The sequence below is a fragment of the Pipistrellus hanaki genome (genome assembly GCF_964339955.1).
Source record: "Pipistrellus hanaki genome assembly, chromosome: 1".
In the NCBI taxonomy this organism is placed as follows: Eukaryota; Metazoa; Chordata; class Mammalia; order Chiroptera; family Vespertilionidae; genus Pipistrellus; species Pipistrellus hanaki.
This window is the reverse complement of record NC_140503.1, coordinates 108,502,206-108,515,342: the sequence shown is the minus strand read 5'-3', so window position 1 is coordinate 108,515,342 and position 13,137 is coordinate 108,502,206. Positions and strand designations below refer to the sequence as shown.

At 42.6% G+C, this 13,137-nt stretch overlaps 1 pseudogene across 1 annotated transcript; it reads right to left on the bottom strand.

Annotated features, from left to right (window-relative positions):
- Positions 1–11,810: 11,810 nt before the first annotated feature.
- Positions 11,811–12,481, bottom strand: LOC311633140 (nascent polypeptide-associated complex subunit alpha-like; annotated as a pseudogene). Its single transcript has one exon. The product of its transcript is annotated as a nascent polypeptide-associated complex subunit alpha-like (transcript).
- Positions 12,482–13,137: the final 656 nt, after the last annotated feature.

The window sequence follows — 13,137 nt, the reverse complement described above, 5'->3', positions numbered from 1 at the left end:
CCTCAGTCCAGCCAGAACCCTATACAATCTGGGATACCACTCTCACAATCCAGGACTGCTGGCTCCCAACTGCTTGCCTGATTGCCCCTAACCTCTTCTGCCTGCCAGCCTGATCATGCCCTAACCACTCCCATGTCAATGTGATTGATACCTAACTGCTCTGCTGCTGGCCTGATTACCCCTAACTGCCCTTCCCTGCTGTCCTGGTCACTGCTAACTGTCCTCCCCTGCAGCCCTGGTTGCCCCTAACTTCCCTCCCCTGCTGGTCTGGTCACCCCTAACTTCTCTCCTGTGCCAGCCTGGTCACTTCTAACTGCCCCCCTCTGCCAGCCTGGTCCCCAACTGCCCTCCCCTGATAGCCTGATTGCCCACAACTGCCATCTCCTGCTGGCCATCTTGTGGTGGCCATCTTGTGCCCACATGGGGGCAGCCATCTCTGACTACATGCAGGTGGCCATCTTTTATGTTTGAGTGATGGTCAATTTGCATATTACCTCTTTCTTATATAGGATGACATGTTATTGAACATAGAAAACCCCAAGGACTCCTTAAAAAAACTACTAGACTTAATAAATGAACTTTGTCAATGTAGCAGGATACAAAATTAATACCCAAAAATCTATGAATTTATTATACATCAATAAAGAACTCACAGAAAGAGAAATTAAAAAGTACAGTCTCATTTACCATTGCAACAAAAAATTGAGATACCTAGGAATAACCTTAATAAAAAGTTAAAATACTTCTACTCAGAAAACTATAGGACATTGAAAAAAGAAATAGAAGAAGACAAAAACAAGTCAAAGAATACACCATGTTTATGGATTGGTAGAATCAACATCATTAAAATGTTCATACTACCCAAAACAATCTATAGATTCAATGTAATTCCTATTAAAATACCAATATCATCTAGAATAAATTTTCCAGAAATTCATCTGGAATAAAAAAAGACCTTGAATAGCCACAGCAATTTTGAGAAAGAAGAACAAAGTTGGAGGGATCACAATATCAGATAGCAAGAAATATTACATAACCACTGTTCTCAAAACTGCTTGGTACTGGCGCAAGAACCAACATATAAATCAATGGAACAGAATAGAGAAGCCAGAAATCACCCAAGCCATTATGCTCAATTAATATTTGACAAAAGAGGCAAGAGCATAGAATGGAGTCAAGACGGAGTCTCTTCAATAAAATGGTGTTGTGAAAATTGGACAGATACATGCAAAGAAAAATGAAACTAAACCACCAACTGACACTAAAAACAAAATAAACTAAAAATGGATAAAGCACTTAACCTAAGATAGCAAACGATAAAAATCTTAGAAGAATCCATAGGCAGCAAAAATATCAGACATATGTCATAGCAATCTTTACTGATACATTTTCTGAAAACTAGGGAGAAAATAAACAAATGGCACTACATTAAAATAAAAAGCTTCTACACAACAAAAGAAACCTTCAACAAAACAACAAGAAAGCCCACTGCATGGGAGAACATATTTGCCAATGTTATCTCCAATAAGGATTTAAATGAGGCCAGCCTCTATCAAACAATTGCCAGGGGTGCATGAGGCTAAAAGCAGATGGATGAGAGCCCAGAAAGAGCAATCAAGTTGCCCAGATTAGAAAACTTTTTTTTCTTTCTAAAGTTTATGTTTTCTTTTATTTTCATACACTTTTTAAAGTCAAATTCTACCTTTCTAATATAAATGAAATTGTCCCATGGGCATCATTGGGCTCAACCTATACACAAAATTATGATCTAAATTAAGAGTTACAGTTTTAAAACTAACTGATACAGGTTGTTGATAGAATTCATAATGAAGATGCTTTCTATCATTCTATAGTTTTGCATGGTTACTATATTTTCTGAGTTCTTAAAAACCTGGGTCACAGGTTTTTAAACTCAGAATTCTGCAGAAAGCTCTACTATCGCTTGATAGTGCATACTGCTATGGAGAATTTGAATTTAGCCTAATTTTTGCCTCTTGAAGGTAACTGCTTTTTATGATGGATGATTATAGTACTCTTTACTCCTTAATATTAATATTTATACCATACTATCCCTCAGGGTTGATAATTCTACCTTTTTCTTTGAACATGGTCATGGTGTTCAGTTTGCACTTATTAAGTCAGTTCTTTCATATATGTAATGTTTTTTTGTTTGTTTTGTTTTTTGGGGTATTTATTTTAGTCTCTAATACAGAGAAAATAATTATGCAAACACTAGGTGTCTAGTGCACCTTGAAAGGAACTGTGGGCCGCAAGGCTGTAGTGGGCACAGGGGAAGGTCTCTGCCCATCCTCCACGCCCCCCAGACCCTCCCACCACTGCCCATAGTCTATTATCTACCAGCAATCCTGCTCTGCTGGAGCTGCTCCCATGCCAGCCCGCTCACACCTGCTGAGGCACAGAAAGATTGAAGCTGGTGCCAGCAGCGCCAATTGCTCTTTAGGAGCAGTGGGAGGTGGAGAAGCCCAAAGGGGCTATCAGGGATGGCAACCATAGCTCGCTTCTCCTGATGGCGCTGAGCGATCTAGGCCTGTGCTGGCAGCAGGTGTGAGCACCAGGCAGGACCATTGTGCACGTGTGGGAGCAAAGAATTTTCAGTAACCACCAGAGGCTTGCCCTATGACAGTGACCTGTGCCCCATCTTGGTCTGGCGCCCCTGCTCACCTGCTCCACCATCCTACCACAGCCCATGCCCTCTATGTTCCACCCTCTGCCGCCTGTTGCTGATGCCCACCATGTTCCATATGCACCCCCTGGTGGTCAGCACATGTCATAGCAACTGTTTGTGTGATCGTTCTGCTGTTCGGCCTATTTGCATATTAGCCTTTTATTATTATAGGATTGTATCTTCATTGTCTCATCTTTATGGCTGAGTGCTTTCATGGTTTTGTCTATGTCATTTCCTCAAACATGTTCTTGCTTCCACATTTTCTACCAGAGATGGTACAAATCTGAAAAGATTTTGCACAGATGGAATTCTGTACAGTCTGGACTCCTAATAGAGAGATGTAATAGATAGGGCACGATATCTGTGTCTCAGTTTTTTCATCTATGGAACATAGATAATGGTAATACTGAAGAATGGATGCCTTCTAAGTATCTTAAAAGAATAAGACCCTTAGAAGATTCCCCATGTAGTGAAGTAAATATTAACTTGTCTTAGCATTATAAGTTATCACTGGCTCTTTTTTTTTTATCATGTATTCAACTGCTTATTGCTTTCATTATATTTTTATTTCTTTCAAATGGCTTTATTATTATCTTCAATTATTTTCTTAGCTCACTCACCTCTATTTGAAATATATTTTACTTTTCTATTCTCTTTGAACTATTTTTTTAAGCTTTTCTGGTGTTTCAACATTTTTTTTTCCTTTCTAGAGTCTATGTTCTCTTTTATATCTATACTTTCTTAAAAGTAAAATTCTACTTTTCTAATGTAAACTAAACTGTCCCATGGGCATCACTATAAACATTCTCACTTTCACTTTGGTGATCTGCTCCCTCTGAAAAGTGAAATTGTAAAACACAAGGGGAGATAGCCACCAAGTGATTTGGAGATTATTTCTCAAAAACTACAAACCTAGCCTGGCCAGCATGGCTCAGTGGTCAACCTATGGACCAGGAGATCATGGTTGGATTCCAGTCTGGGCTCATGACTAGGTCATGGGCTCCATTCCCTATGTGGGGCATGCAGGAGGTAGTCAATCAATGATTTTCTCTCATTGTTGATGTTTCTATATCACTCTCCCTCTCTGAAATCAATAAAAATATATTTTAAACAAACTACAAATCTACAATAGTTCCTCCTTCCCATATTGCTCTATTCTATCTCATCTTTACTGATTTTTTTGTGTTAGAACTCCAGGTTAGGTGAAGTAATAATCTTATTTTAGACTAGATGTTGCTAGTGTCACCCCCTTAACCCCCCACCCCATCCACTGCTGATTTTAGCTGTAGCTTTAGTGGACAGTTCTGTGTGGGCTCAGTCTCATAACATATCACCAGTGTCCAATCTTAAGTGAGGATTATGTATCTCTCTGCTTACAATGTCAACTCCTTCCTAGATGCTTTGGAGCCTGCTTATCTCACCGAAGTGCTGCCTGGAAGCATGGAGTACTGAGGACCCCTGAGGCAACCTCCCATCAGTAAGATACTGGAGCTTGTATATAAATGTTCTGCCTCCTTCTTTCAAGTGGACAGAGAGGAATTTTATATACTTCTAAGAGGTCCTCATGAATCTCATGCTCATTTCTCACCACAGCAATATTGATAACACACCTGCACATTGGCATTCTCTCCACCTTTATCTCTCCCTCCCTATTTCCTAAATTGTTTTTCTAGAATCACTGTCTGAATAATTTCTTCATCAAAGTAATATCTCAGGCTCTGCTCTGAAGAAACTCAAAATAAGATATGCACTTATACAGTCTCTCATTAGGCCACTTTCCCCCATTTCTCTTAACCCCAAATAATATCCCCAAAATTTCTGATAACATATTCCTGTCTCAAGTTCTAATGATTTATGATAAAGATTGTTCTTTTGGCATGTCAAGATCAAATAAATTCAAATGTTTAAACAAATATGCATCTGATTGAGAATTAAAGTTTTATATGAGCTTGTATTTAGCAAACAGGAAATTTTGTATTTTTAAGAATTATTTCCATTCATGTAGGCAGATTAAGGCAATTGTGAGTCCATAAAGACAAGAGATTAGTTCATCTATTATTATAGAACTTCCCAACATAAAATGTTATTCTGGCTCTACTTTTCCTTCTATAAAATAAAAGGGTAGGAGTTAACACTAAATTCTCTTTGAAATGTATAATTTTCTGCTTGGTACTAAAGCATAGTTTCATAACATATCAATTAGAAAATACAAAAAGCTTTTTTGTCTAGAAAGTTTGGAAACATTTTTTAATTAAAGCAGAAGTAGATGGTCTAGATATTAGGTACTCAAAGGAAAAGATAATTTTATCTTTGTTTCTCATTACCTTGAACTCTACAATCACAAAGGAGGATTTTATGAGTAGCAACAAATACACAAAGGAATAAACCATATTTTAATAATTAGTTTCAAACTCTATTTCGTTTTTAACTAGAATTATAAAAAATAAATATAGCTAGCTACAAATTTATCTACAGTTGATTCTCAAATAATTTGTGTTTGAAAGGCAGGAGTCCACTTATATGTGCATTTTTGTCAATATACTGTAAATGTATTTTCTCTTTCTCAGTTTCCTTAATAACATTTTCTTTTCTCTAGTTTACCTTGTTGTAAGAATCCTACATAATAAAAGCCCAAAGACCAAATGGCAGAATGACCAGAATGATGAGTATGACTAGAATGATCACAGCCCCTTGCACCAGCCAGCCCTGCCCCACAGCAGGGACCCCCACCCTGACCAGGGACCCCATGAGGGCAGGCCAGCTGGCCCCCACCATGTACTGGGCCTCTATCCTATATAACAAAACACTAATATGCATATCAACCAACAGTGGAACAAATGGTCGCTATAATATACACTGACCACCAGGAGTAGATGCTCAATGCAGGAGCTGCCTCCTAGTGGTCAGTGTGCTCCCACAGGGGGAGTGCTGCTCAGGCAGTAGGTGGGCTCACGGCTGGTGAGTTCAGTGGTGGTGGTGGGAGCCTCTACTGCCTCTGTGGCAGTGCTAAGGATGTCCAACTGCCAACTTAGGCCCACTTCCCATGGAAAGCTGGCCTATATTGTCAGTTGGACATCCCCTAAAGTCTCCCAGATTGTGAGAGGATGCAGGCCGGACTGAAGGACTCTCCCCCCACTGAGTGCATGAATTTCATTATATAATACTAGAGGGCCAGTGCACAAAATTTGGGCATGGCGGGGGTGTCTCTCAGCCCAGCCTGCAACATCTCCAATCTGGGACCCCTCGAAGGATGTCCAACTGCCTGTTTAAACCTGATCCCACCTAAACGGGCAGTCAAACATCCCTCTCATAATCCAGGACTGCTGGCTCTCAACTACTCGCCTCCTGCCTTCCTGATTGCCCTTAACTGCTTCTGCCTGCCAGCCTGATCACCCCCTAACCACTCCCATGCCAGCCTGATTGATGTCTAACTGCTCCCCTGCCAGTCTGTTTGCCCCCAACTTCCCTCCTCTGCTGGCCTGGTCACCCACAACTGCCCTCCCTTGCAGGCCTGGTCCCTCACAACTGCCCTCCCTTGCTGGCCATCTTGTGATGGCCATCTTGTGTCCACATAGGGGCAGGATCTTTGACCACATGGGGGCAGCTATCTTAATCTTGTGTGTTGAAGTGATGGTCAATCTTCATATTACTCTTTTATTAGATAGGATTGAGGCCTGGTGCACAGGTTGGGGCCAGCTGGTTTGCTCTGAAGGGTGTCCCAGATCAGGGTTCCCTTTGGGCATGAGGCAGCCTGGGCGAGGGGCCTGTCGTGGTTTGCAGGCCAGCCATGCCCCCCAGTGACCCAAGCAGAGGCCCTGGTATCTGGGATTTATTCATCTTCTACAATTGAAACTTTGTAATCTGGAGTGGAGCCAAGCCTTCTGCTCGCTCTGTTGTGGCAGCCATTTCTGTTGGAATTTATTTATCTTCTATAATTGAAACTTTGTAGCCTTGAGCAAATGCCTGAGCTAGCCATGACTGCAGAAGCTTGGCTTTCTCCATCACTGTGGGCAATCCTAGGCTCCTGCTTTCTCCAGCTCTGTGGCTGCAGCCATTTTTGCTGGGACTTATGTATCTTCTATAATTGAAACTTTGTAGCCTTAAGCAGAAGCCTGGGCTGGCCAGGTTGTATGGAAAGCTTGGCTTACTCCATCGCAGGGGAAATCCAAGCCTTCCTTCTGCTCTCTCTGTGGCTGCAGCCATCTTGGTTGGGTTAATTTGCATATTCATTCCTGATTGACTGGTGGGTGTGGCTTGTGGGCATAGCAGAGTGGTGGTTACTTTGCATATTATTCTTTTATTAGATAGGATATTTAACATATAAAATATATGTTAATCAACTCTTTTTGTTAACAGTAAGTCCTGGTCAGCAGTAGGCTATTAGCTGCTAAATTTTGGAGGAGTCAAAACTTATATCTGGATTTTTGCCTGTGTGAAGGTCAGCGCCTCTAACTGCTGAATTTTTCAAGGGTCATCTGCACATTTTTTCTTTAAATATATATTTATTATTGACATTTGCCTGGTTTATAAGAAGGATTATATGTGGAATCTAATGAACAAAATCAACTGATGAAAAAAAATACGTCCAGAGGCATGGATGCATGAAACAGACTGACAGATCTCAGATGGGAACATATATGCATATATGCATAGCCCATGGACACAGACAATAGAGTGGTGTAGGCCTTGGGTAGTACAGAGGCAGGTTGAAGGGGGTGCAAAGGGGGAGAAATACTGTCAACAATAAAAAAAAAGATATGCTACAATAACAATATTGCACTATGCTAACAAGAGATAATGATTTAAGTAGAACAAAGCATTCTTAACTAATATTCTGTTTTAAGTATTAATAGCACATGATGTTAGAAATATTTAATTTCTTGCCCCCCCCGCAAATAATCTTAAATTAAAAAAAATTCTACTTGGTTTAACCACTAAATTAAAAGTTATTTTTATAATGTTCAAATGTACACAGTTAGGTCACTACAATTCTAAATGACTTACTGATTTGACACTGTGGAATCTAGTTATGTTGCCCGAGGATTGAAAGGATGAAATTTCTGTCACTAGTGGGAGTGTGATTTTTGTGAAATCTTGAGAAAAGGAATTTTCTAAGACTCACAATGGAGAATAAGTGATTTTTAGTTGCATGGAATTATAGTTCTTGGTTTCCAAAGTCCCGTTGTTTTTAAACTAGTGCTGGAAAATATGCAGTGTAGGCTTCAATAAAGCTAGAAGCAAAGCCAGTGTCCAGATATTCCGTTCCATGGTGGCATTGAGTCCAGCATAATATCGGGTTAGATTCAACCCATGAATCCATTGTGTGGGCCCCACATAGCCCTGAGCCGTGTGGGAGAAAGCAGGGGGTGCTCCCCCTGCAGTAAGAGTCCCAAGGGAGCAAGCGGGCCATGAGTGCAAGAGAGGGAACTTTCCTTGTTCAGGATTTAAGTCTCAGATGTTGAACCCTTGTAGTGGCCATGCCTATCCTGGCCACTGACTCCCTCCCAGGTGAGACTGACAGGAAAGCATCTTCCCCTGTCACCCAGACTTTATTGGGCAGGCATCTATTGTCCAGTGCTTTCCCCAAGAATCTACAGAGAACAGCTTTGGAGACTGTTAACTGCAGATTCCTGGCAAAGCTGTATAAATGACCAGTCTATATTATCTAGTCTCCCCTGCTACCCTCTAATTAAATAATAGCCAGGTTATTATCATGGTATCAAATTTATCTAAAACAAAATTTAAAACATTTTTTAAAACAATTAATTTGTTTAGTAACAGCACTTTTTTTTAATTCTTCCTCTCTTCTACACTTTACTAAGAATAGGAAGGAGAGATGAGATCCTTGAACAGACAAAGAAGATAGTCCAGAGGACTGCAAATATGTAAACCAGCAGTCCCAACACAGAATAAGTAATGCCATGGAAAGAGGAAAACAGAGAGTTGAGAGAACATCCATAACTGTTCTGTAATCCAAACTTAGGAAATAAGAATGATTTTTCAAAAGAAATACTTATCTAAATGCCTAAAATAAAAATAAAAGTGTGTCTATTATAAAGCTGATTCCCTAAAAGAAATCAAAAGAAATTATTTACCTGAAAAAAAATCTATGGAATTTAGAATTATGTTTTCATTTTCACCTCTTTAAATAGACAAAGAGAGAATGCTTTCAATATAAATCTGTCTTTGAACAGTTTTCTTCTGAAAGTGACTTATTGCCTGTTGTAAACATCCTAAAAGAGAAAATTTTTATTACTTGAAATTATTCAGAAGAAAATAACCCAAACGCCTTCATTAAATGAATTTTGATAAAGGTAGAACACTGTTGCTATCCTAATTAAAGCTCTTTATAATATTCCACTAGAGGCCCGATGTACAAAATTCATGCACTCAGGTAGGAGGGTCCCTCAGCCTAGCCTGTGCCCTATCGCAGTCTGGGAGCACCTGGGGAAGTGCTACTGATAGCTTAGGCCTGCTCCCCACCCTCAGGCCTAAACCATTAGCAGGACTTCCTTAGGGCTGTCCCAGAGGCAGGAGAGGCTCCGGCCACCATCTCTGCATTCACCAGCCATAATCCCAGCTCTGGGCTTCTGGCTGAGCAGCACTTCCCCTGCGGGAGCGCCCTGTGGGGATAGCTCCTGCATTGAGCATTTCCTCCCTGCTGGTCAGTGCAGATCATAGCAACTGGTTGTTCCTCAGTTGGTTGATTTGCATATTACCTTTTTACACTATAAGATAGGACAAAGAATAGAAAACAATGATCTGAAACAGAGACATTGTGATTGCCTCAATGGATTATTCTACATCATTCTGAGTTTTTTTTAGAAGATAAATGTTATGTGAAGGTAAATCAATAAAGAAAAGTTTTAGTGAACTGAACTGTACTAATATTTAATCTTTATTGAACATTAAGAATATATAGGGAACTGTTTAAAATTTCAAGTTTGTCATGGTCTCTGGTAAAAGTGATTATTTTACTCCTAATTGCATTTGGGTCCCAGCCATAATTTTTATTACACCATGCATTCTCTGTTAGGAATCTAAATGTTAATTTTTGGAGATTTGTTAAATTCTTTATAGGTGACCTTAGACAAAGCAACTGCTAAGTGCTCATGGCTCATAAATGTCAAGCATAGTGATAGATGAAACTATTAGTATAAAATTATATATATATATATATATATATATATATATATATATATATATGATTAAGCCAGTAAACTGTTCACAAGCTTACATGATGCAATGCTATATGAAAATATTAATTTCGTTTTTGTATAATAACAAGCAACTGGAGATTGTAATTTCAAAAGACAAATATCATTTATAGGAATCACAAATATATTACACTAGTAGCCCAGTGTACGAAATTCATGCATTGGGGGCGGGGGGTTTCCTCAGCCCAGCCTGCACCCTCTCCAATTTGGGACCCCTTGGGAGATGTATGACTGCCGGATCAGGCCTAAACCAGCAGTCGGACACCCCTTTCACAATCTGGGACTGCTGGCTCCTAAATGCTCACCTGCCTGCCATCCTGATTTTCCTAACTGCTCTCCCCTGCTGGCCTGATCACCCTTAACCACCTCTGCCTCTGCCCTGCCACCATGGCTTTGTCTGGAAGTGTTTAGTCTAATTAGCATATTACCCTTTTATTAGTATAGATTGATTTCAAAGATGGTGAGAGATAGAAACATCAATGATGAGAGAGAATCATTGATTGGCTGCATCCTACACACCCCACATTGAGGATCAATCCCACAACCCAGGCATGTTCCCTGACCATGAATTGAACTCTGGGCCCTTCAGTCCTCAGGTGGAGGCTCTATCCACTGAGCAACACGGGCCAGGGCTACACTTTCCCTTTCTGCTGGGGAAGGGTGCTCACACCAAGAGCTCCCCCACTTGCTCAGCAATGGCTTCATCTAACAGTGGCACACACCCCCCCCGACACACACACACACACACACACACACACACACACTCTAGGTGATGGTTTGGTCCTGCAAGGGTGCACCTGGATGGCAGCAGAGCCTACTGAAAGCTGGAGAGGGGCCTCCTTTAACAGCTGCACTGTTCATGACTGTGCTGTCTCACAGTTGAGCGGACACGCTGTTGGGCTGTGCCACAGTCAGAGGGAGTTTACACAACTGAGCTGTCTGCATGGATAGCTTCCTCCTCACCACACCCTCAAGCCTGGGCTTCCTCTTAGGGTTGAAGTGACACCGAACACCCTTGGTTGGTAGCCCAATCGGCCACCTTGGAAAGAGAATGGGGAATCCTGATTTTACATGAACGCTTCAATTTCTTAAATTGGCAGCTAATGCGAACTTCAGATGTTTGGGCCAAACCAGAGAGGCGTTCAGGCCTGGTGTCCAGGCCACTGGGCGGCACTGGGCTCCTCTGCAACGGATTGGTGGCGGAGCCAACCCAAACCCTCCATCTTCTGGCCACAGCCCCCACCACCATCCCAGCTGCCATCCAGGTGCACCCTTGCCGGACCAAACCATCACCTAGCGCGGGCCGGGGGCATGCTGCTGTCGGATAGAGCCATTGCCCAGCAAGTGGGGAAGCTCCCGGCGTGAGCACCCCTCCCCAGGGAGCCATCTGTTGCCTTGGAGCTGCCAAGCCAAACCACACTGGGGGCTGTGGGTAGAGCCATGCATGGGGAGCCAGTGCTGCGCTGCCCTGGAGGAGGGACCAGAGGGCAGGATGCCATCCTGAGGCACCGCTGTAGGGGTGTGTCTGCCCAGAGCCCGCGCCACCCTGATCCCAGGCTGGTCGGCCAAGAGGGGTGTCTGTTTGCCCAGAGCCTGGGCTGGGCGCTGAGGCAGGACTGGATGCCTTAGCGGGCGATTTGCAGGAGCCAGGCCGCAGGTCCCGCTCAGGCTTGGTGTGGAGTTGCGTGCTGTCACCGTGCATTGGGCAGGGGAGCATTGAGCAGAGCTCAGCCCAGCTGAAAGGGAACCTTAGGCTTCTGGGCAGTGAGAAGGGGGATGGGTGCGCTTGGGTAATTCTGACGTCACCCCACTTGGTTTTTTCCTTTTTTCATTCCACAAGAACTTTATTAATAATAGAAACGGTACCAATTTCAAACCAAGCTGCAGTAACTCTTTTGAAACACACAAAAAGGATCCTCCGTTTTAGATGGTTACATTGTTAATTTCATAATAGCATTTACAATATCATCACTGCTGTTCTTTGGGGCTCGGACAGCCTTTGATCTTGACACATTTGCTTGTGACATGACCAATTCCATGTCCTTAACGTCCACACCTGCTCATCAGCCTCTTCCTCCTCACTCTGCTCTTGTACAGTTGGAGCCTGTGTGTTTTCTTGAATGTTTGAGACAGCTTCACCTTGAACTTTGAATTTCTCAGCAGCTGCTAGCTATGCTTGCTGAGATTAAATCCTCAATCTTGGCTTCCCCAAAAACTCTGTAGGTATCTGAAGCAGGCCTCATAAAAACATCTGGTTTTGTGATGACAAAGAGGATATCCTTAGATTTCCGTATAGTGACCCTTGTAACCCCTGTAACCTTCCCAAGACCCAGTTTGGACATAGCCTTCATGCCTTCTTTTCACTCTGGCTCTGTTTTGCTTTACTGACTGGTTCTTCATCGATTTCAGCTGCCGCTGCCAGCTGGGCTTGCTGTGTGGGTGCCTGTGTGGAATCTTGTTCTTCAAGCTCTGGTACTGATTCATCACCCTCAGATTCTGCCCCGGACCCTGTCTCAGCCTGGGGCTGTGGCAGCTCTTGCTCTGCAGCAGGGATGGTCTCTATGGCTTCACTGGGCATTTATTCTTTTATAGTCCTCTTCACTCAGCAGAGAGCAGACTTTCCATTTACCAGGGGTCCTTCTTATTTCACGTTTCCAGTCCCACATGGGCAGCAATTGGCACAGCGTCCGCAGCGTCCGCAGTGTCCGCACCCTGGAAGAGGAGCCGGGTCTGGCTCCGACCATGGGAGAGTGCAGAGGCTACTTTGAACCATCTCCCTCCCACCATTCCCGCCGCCCAGGCTGGACATCCAGGACTCCCGTTTGCCCACTTTCGGGATCAAGAGGGAAAAGAGGGTGCCTTAAGCCACAAACACTCATCACAATAAGAATGATGTGTGCATGTGTGGAGGGGGAAGAGGGCAGATTTCCAAGACCGTGACCCCTTAACCTCCTACAGGTTATCCTGAAGCCATCACCAAAAGCAGACACACTGTGCTTCCGCCCCAACACCACAAAGGCTCCCATCACACCAGCCCTGGACTTACAGCCTGGCCTGAGAAAATTAGAAGAAAATGCAGTAGTGAAATCCTAGTGACCTTTGTATATAGCCAAAAGTTTCTAGGTACAGCACCAAAAGGGCAATCTATAAAAGAAAAATTGATAAGTTGAGCTTCATAAAAATAAATGTGTGCTCTTTGAAAAATACTATTTGAAAGGTGAGGATACAAGACAC